Raw genomic sequence first — 20,120 nt, 5'->3', positions numbered from 1 at the left:
GAGCCGAGGTCGGACGCTTAACCGACTGAGCCCCCCGGGCGCCCGGTTGATTCTGCAGACACTTCCACGCTCTTGCTTGCACACCAGAGTCATAGATTGTTTATCTTCGAAAAACTCCTTCAACACCTTTAGAGTAATCACGTTTTCTAGAAACCAGCGACGACACAAACACGCAATACCTTTGTCTTCTGAAACGTTAACCTCAGAACGAAGACAGAACTCTGCCTCCCCGTTATGCCTCTCCATTGTTTTAGCGGCTGAAAATCAGAGCTAATTTACCCAATAAAACAGGAAACCTAGATTGTTTAGGACACGCTTTTCCCCCTGCGGACGCAGCAAATCTATTTTAATTTGGGTGCAGAAAACGTGCGTTGAACAGTTGCTATTTTCCCGAGCTGGCGCCCACCCTGCGCGGGTCCGGGAGCTGCGCCTGGGAGCCGCAGTGCGCGACGCCGCCGGCAGGTGGCGGGAGAGGCCCACATCCCGCCGCCGCCCGGTCCCCCTCCTCCCGGCCACCCCGTGCGGGCGGGGACCTCCACGGCGCCGAGCGGCGCTCTCACGCCTTCCGGGGTCCGCCTCCTCCGGCGTCTCCAGGAACAGACGGGTTTCCTGTGCCCCCCCCCGCCCCCCCCCAGGCCTGAGACCCCCCTCAGCGCCTGGCCCGCTGCAGGTGTGGCGCGCTTGCCCCCCCCCCCCCCCCCCGCTGGGGTAATTTAGGAACTACCACCGGGCAGGAGGGTGGGACTTCGAGTTCTGCAGGACTTTCCCCTGTTTGGGAGGAAAATCACCTAAGACGTTAAATCCTTTAGAAGGAGGCTTGTGAAGTGCACACAATTCCTCTTCGGCCTTCCTTTCTTCTTTCAAATGAAGAAGAAAAATTACATGCACATATTAAATAAATTAATATATTAAATGGAATATATTTGTGTATATATCAGTGGGAGAAAAAGAAAACCCTTAAGTCCTCCTTCCTGTCTCACCCTCTCTGCCCGTAGGGGCTGAGCCCAGGACCACGCCTGTGCCCAGGCGGGAACGGTTACCCCAGTACCTCCTCAGGGGCCTCAGGGGACTGTCACCTGGGCCTCGCCGCACGACGGCCCACAGGCGCTGGCGGCGGGCGCCCTGCTGGCTTTGGCCCCGGGGCCCCCCGCGTCCCGGCCACCGGGGCTCGCTTCCCTTGGGGACAGATGCTCCTCCAGGTAACCGTGCGGCAGCAGCCGAGTCGGTAAACAAATGGTTACTTTCCTAGAAAATGATCTCAGGTTTTAGGAAGGAAGGGAGGTTCTCCCCAGGGATCCAACTTCGCTTCTTGCGCAGAACAGCGGCCCCTCTTGCGTCTGGCGCCCTCGGGGGCGCCCACATCGCACCCTTCTTTCCGCCGCGTGCGCGTCTGAGGAGCCAGCCCAGAGCGGGGGCGAGCCGCGCCTGCGAGCCCGCTCCCTCCCCACGGACACTCCCTCCGGAGCACAGCGAGGCCCCTGAACTCCGAGCGGCCCGGAAGGGTTAGAGTCTTCGGCTCCCCACCTCAGTCGGCGGGAGTGACGGGGTGGCGGCCGTGTCGCCTGTCTGCCTGAGACGCGCGCGGGCCGCGGGGCCACAGTGTCACACGCTGAAGGCGTGGCTCCGCTGTGAACGCCCCCCGTGCTGCTCGTAGCCCGGTGCTCGCAGAATGGCGGCCCCACCCGAGTCCAGCGCAGGACCAAAGGAGGGAATTTGTCCTTTCTTTTGAGGCACAGACCTACCCAGTCTGGACCCACAGAGACTTTGTTTCCGGTAAAACAGCATTTACAGGCCAGGTCGTTGCGTGGAGCTGACTCACGCACATGGGACCCGGTCGCAGTGGGAAAATCTTCCATTTCTCCCCTTCGCGTGAGACAACTGTGAGAGTAATTTGCCTCCACAAAACAGGTCAGGCAGATGCTCCGAGGGCCAGGCAATGAAGCAATGTTTCCGGGGGCCTCAGGCCAATATTTCTGGGGAAAAAATGGAAATACCAGGGGCCTCCCAGACCAGGAACATTCTATTGCCCTCTGGGTAGACAGACGTTGTTAAGTATGCAGTTCGACTGTATTTGGAGCACGGCAACCAGAGCATTTCTGACTGCTGGGGCAGCGGGTCTCACTGGCCCCGACCACACCGGCTGCCCACGTGCCGCTCTGTGGGACTTGGAACGAGTTCTGAAAATGGCACGAGCCCGATAATCAGGATGACTGTCATCATGTCACCGCCGCATTCTTTCTGCCAAGTGTTGATGAAGCCAGGTAGGCTGTTCTGCAGTGATAGCACCACGGAAAATGGCCCCGTGTTCCTGCCCAAAGGAGCACTATTCGGAATTTACTCTTCCCGTCAAGAGAACTAAATACTAAAATTCATACTCTTCTCCCGTCGTGACCCAGGGCAGAAAGGAACACTGGAAGACTAAGGAGAAAGAACAGTGCTCCAAAATTGGACAAGTAAGTGGAATACAACTTGGCAATGAGAAAGAATGAAATCCTGCCATTTGCAGCAACGCGTATGGAACTCAAAGGTATTATGCTGAGTGAAGTAAGTCGGAGAACACATGGATCTTGAGAAACTTAACAGAAGACCATGGGGGAAGGGAAAGGGATAAAATAGTTACCAACAGAGAGCGAGGGAGGCAAACCATAAGAGACTCTTAAATACAGAGAACAAACTGAGGGCTGATGGGAGTGGGGGAGAGGGGAAAGTGGGGGATGGGCATGGAGGAGGGCCCTTGGTGGGATGGGCACTGGGTGTTGTGTGTAAGCGATGAACCACAGAAATCTACCCCCAAAACCAAGAGCACACTGTACACACTGTATGTTAACCAACTTGACGATAAATTGTATTAAATTATATATATTCTATATATCGTATTAAATTATATGTATTACATATAGTATTAAATTATATATATTGTATATAAAACACAACAAAAACAAAATTGGACAAGTAAAGGAAGAAATCCTTCCAGGATCAAACTTCAGCCTAGGCTGACAGTTTGCAAAGCTCATTAGAGACAGCAAGCGCCCCTTGGGCGTGTAATTGCAGGGCACTCTGAACTCACAGAACTATACCAAGAGGAAGAAGCTTCTTTGATGAGTCATTAGGTAGTTCTAGCCTTTATCAGACTGAGCCCCCTGTGGAGTCCCGCTGGGCACGGAGGCGTGGGGGCTGGATGGCTGAAGGGCAGCAGACACCCAGGTCAGCACAGAGTTCGTCCTCGTCATCACACTCAGCCCAAGGCCTTCTATCCGTGTACAGTGGAAACGAGTGCGTGACCCGCATCAGAAATTCACGGCACCATTTGTAAGTTGTCGTGTGTCGTGGTCAAAGTCACTGCGAGAAACCTGTGTCCAGCTCCTGCACCAGAGCGAGCGGTCAGCCGTCCTCGACTCCCACGCTGGTTTTTAGAGGCTTGTGATTTGTGAATCCTTGGATGGAGGTGGAAGAAAGGACTCCGTCAGGGGCATCTGTCTCACCCTTGAGACAGAGCCTCTGGATCCCAGCGCGGGGCAGCTCAGGTGACCTAAGCCGCGGCTGGCGTTTCCCGGTCTCCTTCCGGAGAGCCCTGTGTCCCCATTTCCTCTGCACACCTCCCTCCAGGCCCCTTCTAGCTTCCGCTGAGCTTCTTCTTTCTCTGCATCTGTCCAGACCCCAGCCACCCTCAGCGCGGACCCCCTGGGCGCCTCCGGCCCTCACCTGTCTCTCTGCACCTATGTCTCGCCTCTGACTCTGCCCCCATCTTCCCTGCTCAACGGAGCACCTGCTGAAGGCCAATCATATTAGGGCACTTAGTCTAGTCTCCTCTTTGTGTCCGTGAGCTCTGTCGGTTGGGGACTCTATATTATGGTCACACGGTCTCATACAGTGACATTTCATTTCATACTCATCAGTGACAACAGCTAACATGTGACTCTACTACGTGTCAGGCGCTCTGTTAGGCACACGACACACATCGCTCCCTAAAAGATACGAGGAAGGTTTCATTATCCCTATTTTACCAACGAGGAAACCAAGGCCCCCAGAGCTAGTTAGCTAACTTGCCCAAGGTCATACCACCTGTTTGGATCTAGAAACTTGAACCCCTCAGGTGCTGCTTTACTGCTCCACTTACCGGATGCCTGTGGAATCGGTCCATAGCTGAGTGCTCTCCTGAGCCTTCCACCTCAGTCCCCCTCGGAGGTGTGGGGGGTGAGGAAGGTGGTTCGAATGATGTAATGGGGCTCAGGACCTTTGCAAGGATTGATGGCAGGCGTGTAGAGTGCTCCATGCACCCATAAACTTGTCCTTTGCAATACTAAAGGCTTTTCTAGAGACTGTTGACCAGCTGGGTGGGACTGGAGTGGCTGGTGATGCCTAGGAATGTGTTCCCACCACACGAGCCTCCTTCTGGGAGGAATCGGGGTAGATAATTGGACAACTCTTCTCTCTCTCTCTCCGTATCTACCTTCTCCCCAGAGAGGATACCTTTTTCTTTTTTTCTTTCTTCTTCTTCTTCTTCTTCTTCTTCTTCTTCTTCTTCTTCTTCTTCTTCTTCTTCTTTCTTTCTTTCTTTCTTTCTTTATTTTTTTTTTTTTTTGATAACTGTCTGGGTCTAAGTATGCATGTAGATATTTTCTTTTCCCAGCTGCAGCAAGAACTGTGTGGATGTTTCAGATTCTTGGGGTTCTCAGAGCTGGGTCATGTCAACAGTGCCGTCCTCTTAGGGTATTAAGGAGTATTATAGGTTTTTATTCAGAGGATCCTCCTGCCATATGGTGAGTGAGAAATATGGTCCGTGTTAGTGCCTTCCAAATTCCAAATGTAAGATAGTAATGCCACTGGATGCCGAATTATCATCATTCAGGACTGTTTATCCAAGGTTTCTACTGGCTTTCAGTCAATATGCTGAGTTGTTAATAAGCCTTGTCTATGTAATCACCAAGACCAACCCCCATGAGACAGGTATTTATTAATTATACAAGCTGGAGTAAGTTATGTAGCCTCATGGTCCTCAGTGCCCCGGTCTGCAAGATGGACATAATAAGGATACCTGCCCCATAAGGTTGAGGTGCCAGAAATCAGTAATTCACATAAAGGGCTTAGCCCCGTGCCTAACACAAAGGAAATGCTGAAGCATTCTGTGCTCTTGTCCCCATTTCACAGACCAGGATTCTGAGCCCCAAAGGAACTGGCCCGAGTTCACAGAGCGAGATCCAAACCCAAACCTCAAAGGGAAACCCTCTACCCACTTCGCTACACCGCTGTGCTTGTCGTCGTCGGCTCGATTAAATAATTAATCATTTACACCGTGTCTTTTGTCCCACGTCTCTACTGTGTCTGGAGACGAACTTAATCGGTTAGAGCCTAGGGCTGCAAAGATCAAGGCTGATGCATCCCTCACCAGCCACCCTGCAATGGCCAGAAGGATGATGGAGGAAGGGGCCCAGGGGCCCAGGCTGAATCCACTCGTAGCCACCACCGCTATTAGAATAAAGCCTAGCTCAAGTCAGATGACCCTGAGTCCAAGCCAGTCTGGATTTGTTCTAGTCTTCCTGGCATAATTATTATTTTTTATTTTTTTAAATGTTTGTTTATTTTTGAGAGAGACAGAGTGTGAGTGGGGGAGGGGCAAAGAGGGAGGCACAGAATCCGAAGCAGGCTCCCAGCTCTGAGCTGTCAGCATAGAGCCTGTCGAGGGGCTCGAACTCACGAACTGGTGAGATCATGACCTGAGCCGAAGTCGGACGCCAACCGCTAACCAACTGAGCTGCCCAGGCGCCCCTACGTGGCATAATTGCTAACAGTGCCCTGTCATTCTCAAATGGTGTTGGTTTAGACAATCACTTATGTGGTCGCCCTCCCCATAGTGGTGCTGTCTTCAGCAAATAGGCAGTGTGTTCTCATAATCTTTTGGCTCCTTGCCCCTGGTCACCAACTGTCCACAGCTGTGACTTGTACACCTGGATTTTTCCCTACCCCTTATTGCTGACTGCTTTAGGCCTCACCCGTCCATACTTCCCCAGCTATTTCCATCTTCAGCTTCTTGGTGGCGGTCTGGGATGTCAGGATGCCGGCCCTGGGGTCTCCATCCTGGGTCCACCACTCAATGGCTGGCAAATCACTTCCCCTTCCTCTAAGCCCTGCTTCCTCATCCACAGAGGGAACAGTGGACCAGACCTCCCGAGGCTGTTATAACGTGGTACTCGGAAGCCTTAGCCGCCTGTTGGTCGTAGCCGTCAAAAAGAGATGATGGGGAATTCCGTCCAGCTAATCAGACAGAATGGTGTTATCACAGGGTCCCTGCCAGCCACCCACCCACCACATGAAGCATGATGCAGGGTCCTGAGATTCTGGTGCAGAAAACCCCGACAGAGTATTTCCTTCCTGTTAAACAAGGCTGAAGGTTGAGCCTACGAGTCGAGGGAAGCCCATTGGTAAGAACTGAGCTGCAGTGCCGGCCGCCTGCCCTATACCCGTCAAGCTATCTGGAATTCAACTGCCGCTTTTCACAAGGCCTTGGCATTTGCTCAGCTTCTAAGAAGGTACTGTTGAAATCTCAGATAAGCCGGGTTGCCCCCCAGCTCCTCAAGGAGCCCTAATGCATTGTCGCCCACCCCAGCCTGGTTTCCCAGTACGGTGTCCCTTGCTCTGGACTTGTCTTTCCATTTCTGCTGTGCCTCATCTTTCAGGGCGCTGCTCTCTGCCAGGCATCACTGTGGAGGTAGGAAGTACCTGCTCGAAGTACCTGCTCTCTGCCAGGCATCACTGTGGAGGTAGGAAGTACCTGCTCCAAGTACCTGCTCTCCGCCAGACATTACTGTGGAGGTAGGAAGTACCTGCTCCAAGTACCTGCTCTCTGCCAGGCATCACTGTGGAGGCATGTAGTACCTGCTCGAAGAAATCGAGCAGAAGTACGGCAAAAAGGTTTTGGTTTTACCTTACTATTACCCATTCTCTCCTCTCTTGAAAAGAGCTTGTAGGTTTTCTCCGCTCATCCACTCACTCCCACTCTTTGGGTGGGGCTGACCCGTCTACTCCAGCGACTGGTGCATGACTGAGTCCTCAGCGGTCAGAGCCACGGTGATCGGTTCATGGAGACCACATGACCCAGCGTGAGCCAATGAGAAGCAGTCCTGAGATTTTTGCCGGGCTGATGAGGCAGGGGCACTCCCTCCTTTAGGGTCACTAGCACAGTAGGGGGTTACGGGAGGCTGTCGTTGTCACCTAAACCATGGAGCAAGCACAGAGAGAAACCAAAGCTGGAGGAGACAGGAAGATAGATTGATGATGGTGTTGTTTGGGGACCTAGTCTAGCTGTGCTTGAAGCCCGTCCACCTAATTCTTGAGCCAAATAAATTCTCTTTTATGTGCATGCTATTTAAAAAAAATTTTTTTTAAATATTTATTTATTTTGCGAGAGAGAGAGAGAGAGAGAGAGAGAGAAAGAGACACAGAACGGGAGTGGAGGAGAGCCAGAGAGAGAGGGAGACACTGAATCTGAAGCAGCTCCAGGCTCTGAGCTGCCAGCACAGAGCCCAACACGGGGCTCGAACCCACGAACCATGAGATCATGACCCGAGCAGAAGTTGACCCAACCGACTGAGCCACCCAGGCGCCCCAATGCATACACTATCTTTGAATTAAGTTCCTGTTACTTGGAACCCAGAGAGTCCTGGTTAACACAACTGGGAAATGCTTTCTCTCTCCTGAAAGGCTTACATTTTTAGCAACAGACATGTCTTCTGCGCAAAGAAGGCATGTCCGTGGTGGAATGTCGGTCACAGGGGTCCGGCGGAGATGGCCAGAGCACTCGGACGTGGGGTCGGGCACTTGTGACGGTCGTGCCGGCCTGGTGCCGAGGCCGCCCAGCTCCAAGGACTGGCCTGTGGGCCCAACAGAGCCCCTCGGCTGCTGAGGCGGGACCCCTCCCGCGAGGACATTTCTCGTGGAAGGCCACACCCGGCCTTATAACCAGCGGCAGCCACCTGCCCAGTAAGGACTGGGAGTGTCCCCAGGTGAGCACCAGCCATGTGACAGCCTGTCCTAGCACCGCCGTTTCTCACCCTCTCTGTCTCCTTGTCCCCTCTTCACACAGGCAGTCACATTGGGCAACTAGAGCCTATTTTTCTGAAAGTGAAAACTGCTCTCCCAGCGGGCGGGGTTGGCGGTGGGGGTGGGGGGAAGATCAGGTCACATACCAGACCAACCTTCTCTTTCTTTTTTTTCCTTTTTTTCTTCTCTTTTTTAAATACGAGTGGCTGCCCTCCTTGTTTTCTTTGAAAGAAGATCGCTTTCTGAAGGCAGAGAGATGGGGCTTCTCAAGGCCCCTCTCGGTGGGTGGGACCCAGGGAAGGATTGTACACAAGGAAGAGAAACAAAACCAGATCCCAGAGGACGCAAAGAATCCTTTTCACGTGGACATCAGTTACGTTCATTAATGGCTCACAATTGAGTTCAGGCTCATTTTTGGATCCGTGGGATCATTTTTCTTTTTTTCTTATTTTTTAAAAATGTTTTTAAATGTTTATTTTTGAGAGAGAGAGAGGCAGACAGACAGACAGAGCATGAGCAGGGGCAGAGAGAGAGGGAGACACAGCATCCGAAGCAGCTCCAGGCTCTGAGCTGTCAGCGCGGAGCCAATGCGGGGCTCGAACTCACGAACTGTGAGATCAGAACCTGAGCCAAAGTCTGACACATAACCGACTGAGCCCCCAGGGGCCTCTGTGGGATTGTTTTAAGCTGAGCTCCAGAAACAGGCCCCGAGAGCAGGATTCATGTGTTTATTAAGGAAAGGCTTCTGGGGAAGCCAGAGAGGTTGGAGGGACCCAGACAGAGCTGGGGAAGAGCTCAAGCAGAGGGCCAATTCGGGCAAACCCCTGTCCCCAGCCTGGTCCCCCAGGGGACCTGTGTCCCACCCGGGGCAAGGATGCTGGACCTTCAGACCCCCTCACGAGCAGTGGGTCCCCCTGCAGGGAAACCCCAGGCTCTCTGCACTTGCCAGCAGAACGTCTCTGTAGATCAAGGGTAATTATGAGCCAAAGCCCAAGGCGGGGGTTGAGGAGGGGAAGCCACACACACAGAGGCAGTGAAAGGATACAAGATACGGGATGGGCTCACTGCTGCTCACGAAAGGCTTATCACAAAAGACTACAAAATGCAGGGCTTCTGGGCTCACCCCTTTAGGGAAGATTAACCAGCCATAAAGACGCCCCTTCTTTTTCTGAGAACCACCACCATCGCCTTCACCCTGACTCCCACATGCGCACAATTCAACATTTCACAGCTGAGTTCATTTGCCTCCCTGACTACAACCGAGTCAAGAAGATGCTTTCTGCTGAGACTGTGGTTTGGAGACTTGAGGGAATCATATTCAGTCTGGCTGTTGGCCTGGATTGGGGTGGTGTGGACTGAGAAGTGTGTCGCCATTGCGGGGTGGCCACGCTTGGACACAGGCCCAGTGAAGCAGAGAAAACGGATCCACGGGGAGAAAGAAAAGCACATAACCAGATTAATAGCTCATAAATATTAAGTTCTGGCCATGCACCAGGCACTGTTTTCACATGGATGAGCTCATCTGGTCTTCAGCACAACTCTGTGGAGTAGGGACTAAAGCTGTTCCCATCCAAGGTCAAGGGCGTTCACGGCTCAAGTGGCTTCACCAAGGTCCGGCAGCTTCCAGGGCCCAGTCAGGACTCAGTCCTCTGGGTTCAGTCCTCCAGAGCCATGGGCTGCCCACAGGGCCAGGAGGGCGCCCCAGCACTGAGAAGCCCGGACTAGACTCTGTGGCAAGTTCAAGGCCAGGCAGAGTCTGGTGCGCTGTCGTCCGGCTTCTCACACCTCTCCCTCACACACCTGCCTGAAATGTTTGTCCCATCATCTTTTCTTGTTAAGTTATTTCTTTGAGAGAGAGAGAGCGAGAGCGAGCACGCACACATGTGGGCAGAGGAGGGGCCGAGAGCGAGGGGGTCAGAGGATCCCAAGAACCCCGCACGGTCCGTGCAGAGCCTGACGCAGGGCTCGGACTCACAGACAGTGAGATCATGACCTGAGCCAAAATCAAGAGTCGGGGACTGAACCGACGGAGCTACCCAGGCGCCCCTCTCCTAACATCGTCTAATCCACACCTTCCCCTTGCTTTGAAAGAGCAGCGCTCGGGCTGTGCTCGTGGCGAGTTGCTATTGCTGGCAGCAGAAAGAATTTTGGAAGCACACCTGTTCTCGATGAAATGAGAAAGGAAGCAGTTTGTTTCCAGCACTTTCCACCTCCCTTTCCAGCTCCCTTCCGGTCCCCATGCCTCACAGTGGCTGTGCACAGGTGTCTCACCCAGCTTCGACTCTTGGATGCGATAAAGGAACTTTCCAGCGTTTCGTGTCGGTGGGTCCTGTGCCTGGGCTCCCAGGGAAGCTATACTTAACGTACACCGAGGTCCGAACGACTTGTCAAAACCTCAAAGCAGGGGCTCTGTTTCTGCCTGGAGCACACAGTGCATCTGCTTCATTGAAAAATAAATAAATAAATAACCCGAAAGGAGCGTTCCAAACATAAAGATAAGAAAAACAAACCTCCCTCGTTCCCATAAGATTAAAGTCCCACAGCTTTGCACATACTACAAACATTAAGATAAAGTCCGTAAGTTTCTGGAACATCTTTCATCATCATGATGATTTGTAACTCTTTATGTAAAAAAAAAAAATAATCATAATAACATATATAACCCAGCACCAAATGTTCCTTTCCTGGACACTCTTTTTTTTTTTTTTTTTTTTTTGTAAAAATTATGTATTCCAGGCAGCTGTCTTAACTTGGGGTCAAATGAAACTCTTTTCCTTTCTCTTTAAAATTAAAAAAAAAAAAAGATTTGTTCAATTTACATCGACATATGTCAGAACAGGCAATGCCTGGGCTGTGCAATGTTAGTGGCTGGTGGCCTCTATCATCTTCACTATGGCCTTAACTTTGCCACCTCTGAGTTGGAAAGTAAGAGTCCCCTTCGGAGAGAATATCGCCCAGGGGACAAGCCATTTCGGGTGGACACGGGACAAGGGAGAGACTGAGGAACCCCAAATCTTAGGAATTGTCCAAGAAGTCATGCTTTGTGCTTTGGATTCAGGCACACTGGCTTTATAAGAGGAGCCAGCAGAAGCCCTCTCTGTCCAACGAGAGAACCCGAGAGATACATAGTGAAGGAGAAAATAGCATAGCATAAAGCCGATAACTTCATTTATGGCTTAAGTAAGAAGACTCTGTCTCCTGCAATAGTCATGTTCTATAGCTGACACAACAAATATAATTTCCTATCACCAACACACATTACAGCCTTTAAAGAAGATTCAACAAGATTTTATTTTAAACTATGAATAGTAAAGGGAAGTTGTAAGAAATGGAATATATACAGATTTAAACTCAAGCAAGATCTTCATTCCTTCTTTCTAGCCATATTGTCTATTATACTCCTTAAATGTAATACATACCTACTATAATATAGAGAGATGTATATGATGAGAGTGGATACTAGAGTGTAAATATTCTGAATCTTTTTCATGTCTGCTGAGCAAGAAATTTTCAACGGAGTATTTCCATTCTTCAAGAATGCCCATCAACAATTATTCAACCCTCGACATCGGAGATCATCGTAGCTTATACTTCTAAAAATTAAGTGTAAAGAAATAAGTCTAAAATTTCTGATTTCCATAGTTAAAGTTACAAAATCAACACCTTAGCAGAGCACACCTTACACGTGACCGTATGGTTGTAGAAGCAAAGAAGATAGACGTGAATCTGTCAATTGCCTTAACCACAGATGACGAAAGTCTGGCACAGCTATAATTATTCTCTCCCTGGGGCCATAATGGTGGCCTCAACCTATCAGAGCAGGCATTCTTACTGCGCCTGGATGACACCTCAGGATTCCCTCCAATACAGCACTCCAGGAAGACACTATGAAGCTGTTGGTGATGGCACCCAAGTTACACCTGTATCTGTTTGTGGTATTTTGGTTGCCAACTACAGGATCCTCTGGCTAATTTATGCAAAAGGAGCTTTAGGAGTGGTCACTGACAGCTCATAATATCATTGGGAGGACTCAGGTATATAGTCTGAACTTAAAAGAACAGGCCGACTAAGGCCCCAAAAACAACAGGCCTGGGTCGACCAGCCGTCCTGTCCCTTCTGTCCTTAGGAGACTAAAAACCACTGTGCTTGCCAGACAGTCCATTCTCCGGACACAAGGCCAACAACTGGCTGTGCCCATTCGCTCCTTCAAGATCACATCGGTGCACCTGCTGGATGGACGTGAGTCCAGGGGGAGCTTTAGAGGCAGGTGAGCACGCGCAATGCTGGCACCCGTCCGCCACCACCGAGCAGGAAGGCACATGGAAGAGGGCACGATCGTAGCTCTGCCTCACCGTCTCCCGATGGATCTATGGTAGCAGATACAGGAAGAAAGCACAGGATGAGGAGAAAGAACTGTAAGATACAGAAGAGAGAATTTGGCAGTATTCATCCAATGTTGTCCAGGAGAGAAGGCGCCCACCTGTCCAGTCCTCCCCACATGTAAACCCTAAAAAGAGGAGAGAGAGACTCTGGGCAATTGGCCACCCCAGTTCACCCAGGACTGGGGGTTCCCTGGGCATGAGGTTGGCAGTGCTGACACTGGTGAATCTCTGGCAAATTGGGATGAACTGGTTATCCTAACTCAATGACACTAACCATTGCCATCAGCCAACTAATCCCTTGGTTCAGATTTTACTCTCACCAGGCAAATTTCCAGTTATAATTAGGCTCTCCAGGGAAGTAGGAGATAATGCCCCCAAATCATTTAGCACAATGTCGGGCACGTGCCAAGCACTCAATAAATGCTTACATTTTTTAGATTTTCAAAGTTCGTTTCACTTTTAAATATGTCTGCCAGTTAACCCAAATGTTTCATTTTTGTCAGCAAGTTTTTCTTCCTCTTTGTACATTAACAGATTTCCTTTCTGATTTCTATTTTTCTGATGAGGTTTTGCTTAGCATGAGATGGTTCTCAGAGACGGGTCTTCCCTTGGGTGCCTTCTCGGTCAGCCTCTGGACCTCAGTACCACACCTTGGGACAAGATGACTCCACTAAGGTCCCTGCCAACCCTCTGTCAGACGCCAAGGGGCAGCTTCTGGGCTCTTGGGTTATCACCTCACTTTGGCGTCCCTGCATGGCTACACCCTGTGGCATCCGTGGGCATCTCAGATACTTCTCCGTCAATGCAGCGGGGTGAAGAGAGGGGGCGTGAGATCCACAGACTCCTGGAAGAAGGCAGGACTCCCCCGTGGTGAGGGGGGCCCTGGATGAATAACAAGTCCCCTTCTCCTGGACTAGGAACGTCTGTCCGCCCCTGCCGTGGAGTGTCCGGCAGCCCTGCCTTTGAGGCTGCACCCCTGCCCGGGACCTCCCCTCCTTCCATGGCTGCCTGGCATTGCCTCCCACGCCTTTGCGCACGTGAGTCTGGGGCCTGCGATGCCTTTTTTCTCACTCCTCTCCCCGCCTTGACATCCCCCAGTCTTTCGGGGCATAGCTCAGATGCCGTCACCTCCCCAAACCTGCCCTGGATTTCCTCTTCCTGTTAGAAGCATTTCTTTATCATCCAGGATCCCAAATGCCTGGATGGGACTGGCCCCACACCCACCGCGTCGGATCTGGAAGTGGCTTCATCTGTGAAACTGTCCTCATTCCCCACAGGATTTTCTCTTCTCCGGGGCAAGCCCGTGTATTGTTCATTGTTCATCTTTATACGCCCAGTGCCTACAACATTTAAACAATCTGAATTGGATTAACCTGGTGGAGAAAACACCTCCAGGCTGCTTGGATGACCGCCCTCAAGCAGGCTGGACAGATTCTTGGGAGTCCAGGACCCTGAGCAGAAACATCAAGGAGAGAATATTCTCACTGCTGTTTCCTTATCTCCCTCCACCCTCTTCCCTCTGTGTCCCAAAAACATAAAAAACATATGTGCCCCCAATAAGATAAGCATCCCTCTGGGAACCACAGAGAAACCTTTGAGAAGGTCTGGTTTCATAGCATCATTTTAAAGTATAGTTCTTGGGGCGCCTGGGGGGCTCAGTCGATTAGGTGTCCGACTTCAGCTCAGGTCATGATCTCATGCTTCGTGAGTTCAAGCCCCATTTCGGGCTCTGTGCTGACAGCTCAGAGCCTGGAGCCTGCTTTGGATTCTGTGTCTCCCTCTCTCTCTGCCCCTCCCCTGCTCTCTCTCTCTCTCAAAAATAAATAAACATTAAGAAAAATTTTTTTACATATAGTTCTTGTGATGTCATTTGCTCACACATAAAACATAGTATTCAAAACATTGCTGAGAAATGTGTGCATTTCATACATGAGAAGTCAGGTTTGTAACGGCTTATGAATGTAGAAAGAGCCCCAAACTATGAATCAGAACAGTGGGGACTAACTGGCTTTGTGCCACTGAGGAGACATTTCTGTCTGAGTCTCTGCTTCCCCTCCCCTGATGTGAAGGGGTTGGGCAGTGATCTCCGAGTTGTCTGCAGCTCTGAAGTTCTGGGAGGTTCTGATTCCCAGTTTTTACTTAGGGGTGAAAAGAAGAGAAGCTATCTTCAGATCATGGCATCTTCTCTCCCTTCTCGTCTGACAAGGCGAGGAAGGCTCCGGATCCAGTGACACTGAGACGGAAGAAGACGTGGGCCCTCTATCATAAATACAAGAAGGAAATGCTTGTCCTCTGCATCTTGAGTGTCCCCAGAGGACACCACCACAAAGTTTACACAGACACTGCCTTAGTACTTTGCTTCCATCTACGTCGGGCCGGGGGAGTCAGCTGAGACAACGGACTCGCTCTCATCCGTACCATGCCAGATGGAGGTGACCCGGCACCAATGATGTCACTTGCATAATAAATTATCTTAACACTTAAAATATCTGGGCTCTTAATTACAGAAGAAAGTAAGACTCTCCTTCAGGGAGACCCAGCAGGGACTGTAGATGTTGAGGGCTCTTGGGACAGACAGCAGGTGGCTACTCAGCAGGCTCACAGCCGCTGCTGCCCAAGTTATTGCTGCATCTTTTTCCCTGGGTGCTGTTCTGCTCTCTGCCTCCCGAAGCTTAAGCTCAGTGCACGGGTCCTGTCTCTGCCTTGTGCCTGCCTGATGAGCCCTTCGAACCAGACTCCTGGCGCCATCTTCCAGGAGATGAATGTCCTCATTACCTGTCTCCTCTCCCCCGCTCTCACGGCTGGCTCATAAGTGAGGTGAAGGAGTTTGGATTTTATCCTAAGAGTCATCTACCTTCCCAAAGGGCATTGCATGGTAGCCATATGTGGTCATTTCTGGATTTTCGAAAGACGATTCTGGTTATAACCGGCATATGGGTTGGCGTGGGTGGCCCACAATGGGACACAAAGACATCAGTGAGGAGGTTGTCATGGGGGTTCAGGCGACGGGTGATGGTGGTTTGGGCCAGAACGGTGACTGTGGAGATGGCTAGAGGGTAGATCTGAGTGGTGACTGGGAGTAGAACCCCCCGAGCGTGGGGCCTGAGGACCAGGGTGAGGAGGGACCCCCTCACTGGCCACAGTGACTGGACGGGAGGTGGGGCTGCTCACTCAGACAGGAAGTGCTGTGGAGGAGCGGATGGGGGGAGGAAGGAGAGGCAGTGATGGGCTGTGAGGGGCGAGAAGAGAGCGCGTAAACTGCAGGCACTGGCCTCTCTCCTCAGCCGCATGCTTCTCTTTCAGAGGCCGGCTCTGCTCTGTAAAAACCATCCTCCAAAACTGTTCTAGTCTCAAAGCTCCTTGAACTGGCATCTCAGCAGCAGCAGAAAGGACACTGTACTGAAGTTTGGGGATGGGTTGGATTATGGCGCGGCCCTGATCTGCCAACCTGCTGTGCAAACTTTCATGTGTCACAACGTTTCTGAGCCTCAGTCTCATCTGCTCTGATACAGGACTTTTGGACATGGTGTTGTCTACGAAAATTCTCAAATAGGTGTCAAATGTTTGAATTCTCAACTGCTCCATAATTGCCTTTGCCAAGGCTACATGGTACATATTTAAAAGGTGGAATGGCATTGCCAAGCTTCACAGGCACTGGATACAGAGCATATAGCACATAGTTATAGTGCCTGCTTTTTAATTACTTAGTTCGAACAATTCATATAGGTTGCAGTTAAACCCAGAGCCAGGTCATCTGAATTCAAATCTCATTTCAGCCACTTGCTAGGTGTGTGATCACGGCAAATCACTGATCTTCTCTGTGCCTCAGTTTCACCATCTATAAGACGGGCTCATGAGTGTCATGACAACGATGTGAATTAATATAGAGAGCGCTGTATGTATTAGATAATTACTATTTTGCATAAGTGCTCTTTAACCTTCACTGTTTTGTCTGTAAAATGAAATTACTATACTGGGGTACCTGAGTGGCTCAGTCGGTGAAGCGTCCAACTTCGGCTCAGGTCATGATCTTATGGTTCGTGAGTTTGAGCCCCACATCGGGCTCTGTGCTGTCAGCTCAGAGCCTGGAGCCTGTTTCAGATTCTGTATCTCCCTCTCTCTCTCTGCCCCTCCTCCACTCATGCTCTGTCTCTCTCTCTCTCGAAAATAAATAAACATTAAAATGAGATTACTGTAACTACTGATTAATAAGAACATGGAGGAGATTAAACAAAACATATCAACATAAAGCATGCAACACACAGCCTGCTTCTTGGTAAGCACTCCATCAGTGTGGGTTGATGGCTAGCCAGAGAGCCGCAGCTAGGTCCCGGCTCCCATTCCCTGCCAGTTTCCAGGGAGGAAGCTGAGCCCTGTGTCCTTTTTAATGTGTGTTTGTGGCAGGAGAGAAGTAAGTAAAGTGCTCTGCAGTGCCTTCCTCCTGGTGTTTGATAAGCTTTTATTTTAAAATAATGCCAAGTTTTCTTAGTGGTTTGCTTTAAAAGTAGCACCATGTGCCTTCACTCAGTGGCTTCCATTCTCCACTGAGTCCTTGAAAGTCTGTTTCTCCCCAGAACAGTTTTAAAGTAGAAATAAACCCACTGGTGCGCTTTCTCCTGAACTAACATCTAGCCTCCATCTACTGAAAATTAGTTGAAGGGAGAATGAAGAAAGAAGCTCATAATTATGCCCCCACCCCATGTTCTTTTAAACACATTGCTCCTGGCAGAATCTGTTTTTGCCATGAAATTCTGCAACTTGTGAAAATTTAATAGCAGCACAAGCCTAGAGAACAGTCAGATGTTGAGGTTTGACTCTTAGCGCAAACGAGAATGTTCCCTGGGAGGGGTGACCCCCACACACGGTTTGTTCCGGCTGTATACAGGTGCATGCTCTGTGAAGCAAGAGGGAAAGGCTGAGGGGTCAGAAAGGGGAACCGTATGGTATGAGCCGTGGGCCCACAGCACGGCCAACACGACCGGAAAGAACTGGAAAGAGTGGTGGAAAGTCCTCGCTTCTTGCTCTGTTCCTCCCCACCCCCACCCCACCAACCAGTCTCTCCCTGATTACCATGAGTCAACAGGAACAACTTTTATTTAAATGCACAAGAGAAGAGGAAATGCAAACTTTTCAAGTGCCTCTCCTTTTAGACCTAAGTGTACTTTCTGCCCCGCTGGCCTGCTGCTTTCCTTCATCTGCCGTTGTAAATTATGTGCAGCAGCAAAGCAGTGACTCATGCGGCACAGGCTGGAGGAAATGTGTGGCTTCATGAGGAGGAAAGAAGGTCTGATACTGATTGCAAAAAAAAAAAAAAGTGCTTCATTTTGTATCACACGCTCTAGGTTCAAGTTCACAGCGGCACAGACTTTGAAGAGCGAATATTGAACCAAGATGGCATAAGGGAACGTCCTCTCTGGAGCTTCCTCTCTTCCCTCCTTTGCCTCGCTGGCCGCCACCTGATCTGATTTACCATTAGTGCCAGGAAGAGCAGAGATGCGTCGCAGCAAATGATCATGGAGGTCAAGGGCAGAAAGACTATGAGAACATCCATTCTTAGGCCTCCTCTAATACCTGGTTTTCTCATACTGTGTTCGTCATTCTAGGGGATTGTGTCCATTCGCAACAGCCAATAAAACCTTCTCAATGATGGGGCGCCTGGGTGGCTTAGTCGGTTAAGCGTCCGACTTTCGCTTAGGTCGTGATCTCGCGGTTCCTGGGTTCGAGCCCCGCGTCGGGCTCTGTGCTGACTGCCAGCTCAGAGCCTGGAGCCTGTTTCAGTCTGTGACTCCCTCTCTCTCTGACCCTCCCCCTGCTCACGCTGTCTCTCTCTCTCCTAGAAATAATAACTTAAAAAAAAAAAAAAAAACTTCTCAATGGCTACCTTATATAGAATTTGTGCTAATTTTGGTCTCCACCCTCCCCCTGCTTTGGAGAATGAAGTTTGAGATACACACCAGGTCCAGCGGTGATTGTCTAGAGCAGCCAAGCTTCACCCGACCCTCAATTACCAAGTCACTACATTTGGTATAAAGCACCCCTGGGGTGAGGGGGGGTCCCTCAAGCTAACAGAGATCACCTGGACATAGCCTGGAGGACTGCGATGAGTCCCTAGAAGCCCCTGGAAGCAGGGAACAGATCCTCCCCCAGAGCCTCCCAAAGGAAAGCAGCCCTGTGAACCGTCTGATGGTGAGACCCATTCCAGAACGTGGCCTCCCCAATTGCAAAATACTTGTGTTCTTTTAAATTTGTGGTGATTTATTAAAGCAGCAATAGGAAACTAATACTCCAGATTCTTGACATAATATACCCCAGACCCCCACCCCCCCACCCCCGTTTTGCAGCTAAGGAAACAAAGGCCCAGAGAATTTGCCACCTTTCATGAAATTGCACTGCTAGTTAACAATAGCTGCTGATAACCAGAAGCGATGTCGTTATGCTGAGCACAATCTAAGTCCTTTTATCGACTCATGACGTCAGCATAACTTGGAGGCGGCGGCTGTCATTCTTATCCTCATTTTACAGATGAAGAAACTGAAGCATGGTGATGTTCGAGGCACGAAGCTGCTCAGCAGGCTACAAGTTTGCACGCAGACATTTGGGAATGTTCTCTACCGCCTGCCAGGCTGAGCTCCAGGGGGGAGTGGTCAACCCCTAGAGTTATTTCACTTTACCTCCCTGCATCTCTACAACCCTGGGGGATCTGTGGATCATTTCCTTCCAGGGATGAGGCTGTGCCCACGGCCCACCTCTGGCTGGTGGCCACTCCAGCCCTCCCAACTCTGATCTCTCCGCAGCTGTCCATCCCCTTGCTGGTGGGCCCGGGAGAGACACCAGAAGAGAAATGCCAGGCTCTCTGCCTTCAGCCAGCTGGTGGATTCCCTTGGGCTGAATTTGGGACCTTGAGTGTCACCTTCCCCAATTCTGACCACACAGCAAGGCTGTTCCGAAGGCCTTGACCAATGACTGTAGGCTGTGCGTAGCAATGTGACACTGCCCAGGGAAGGCGAGCAGGGAGAACTTCCCTCGGAGGAGGCTCTGCAATGTCTGCGTGAGGGCTCTTCACCACGGCCCTCTGTTAGGGACGGCGCAGCGCCTGGGGGCCCCTCGGGAGGCTGGGTTTTTATAGCCAACACCAAGTATTTACTTACACTAAATATTTACTTAGGATGGTCTAAGGAGGGGCTGTGAGATCTGGGAAGGGAACTGCCTTAGCCACTCCTTGATGTCCCCAGTTTCCCATGCGAACCGCTGTAGCGGTAGCTGGGAAAAGGAATACAGTTCCCACCATCAAGAAGCTTCCTCTCTTTCGAGAGTGAACAAACCAGAGCTCTGGCAGATGAGGGCCGTCCGGCCACAGGAACGCGAGGGGCCCAGGTGCACGGGGCTGGCCCGGCAGGTGCGGGTTCAGGAAGTCTCCCAGGAAAAGGAGATGTCAGCGGGTGGGGCAGGGAGAGGAGGGGGTGTGGTCTTTGGAGGAGGCGACAGTATGGGGAGAGACGTGGGCAAGAAGGTTCCAGCAAGCGTATTTGAGGACGGGAAGCTGAGCAGGTTAACTGGCGTAAAGGACCCATGGGGGCACAAAAAGTCCTTATGTTGTTTATCATGGAACCATTCATTCATTCAACAAATGTTTATTGCTCACCCGCCCTGTGCCAGGAGCCAGGAGCCAGGAGCCGGGCGCTCTCCCAGGTGCTCGGGACC

Source organism: Hyaena hyaena, unplaced genomic scaffold (genome assembly GCF_003009895.1).
Source record: "Hyaena hyaena isolate Hyena2069 unplaced genomic scaffold, ASM300989v1 scaffold_652, whole genome shotgun sequence".
Lineage (NCBI taxonomy): Eukaryota > Metazoa > Chordata > Mammalia > Carnivora > Hyaenidae > Hyaena > Hyaena hyaena.
Note: the sequence above shows the minus strand (reverse complement) of the source record.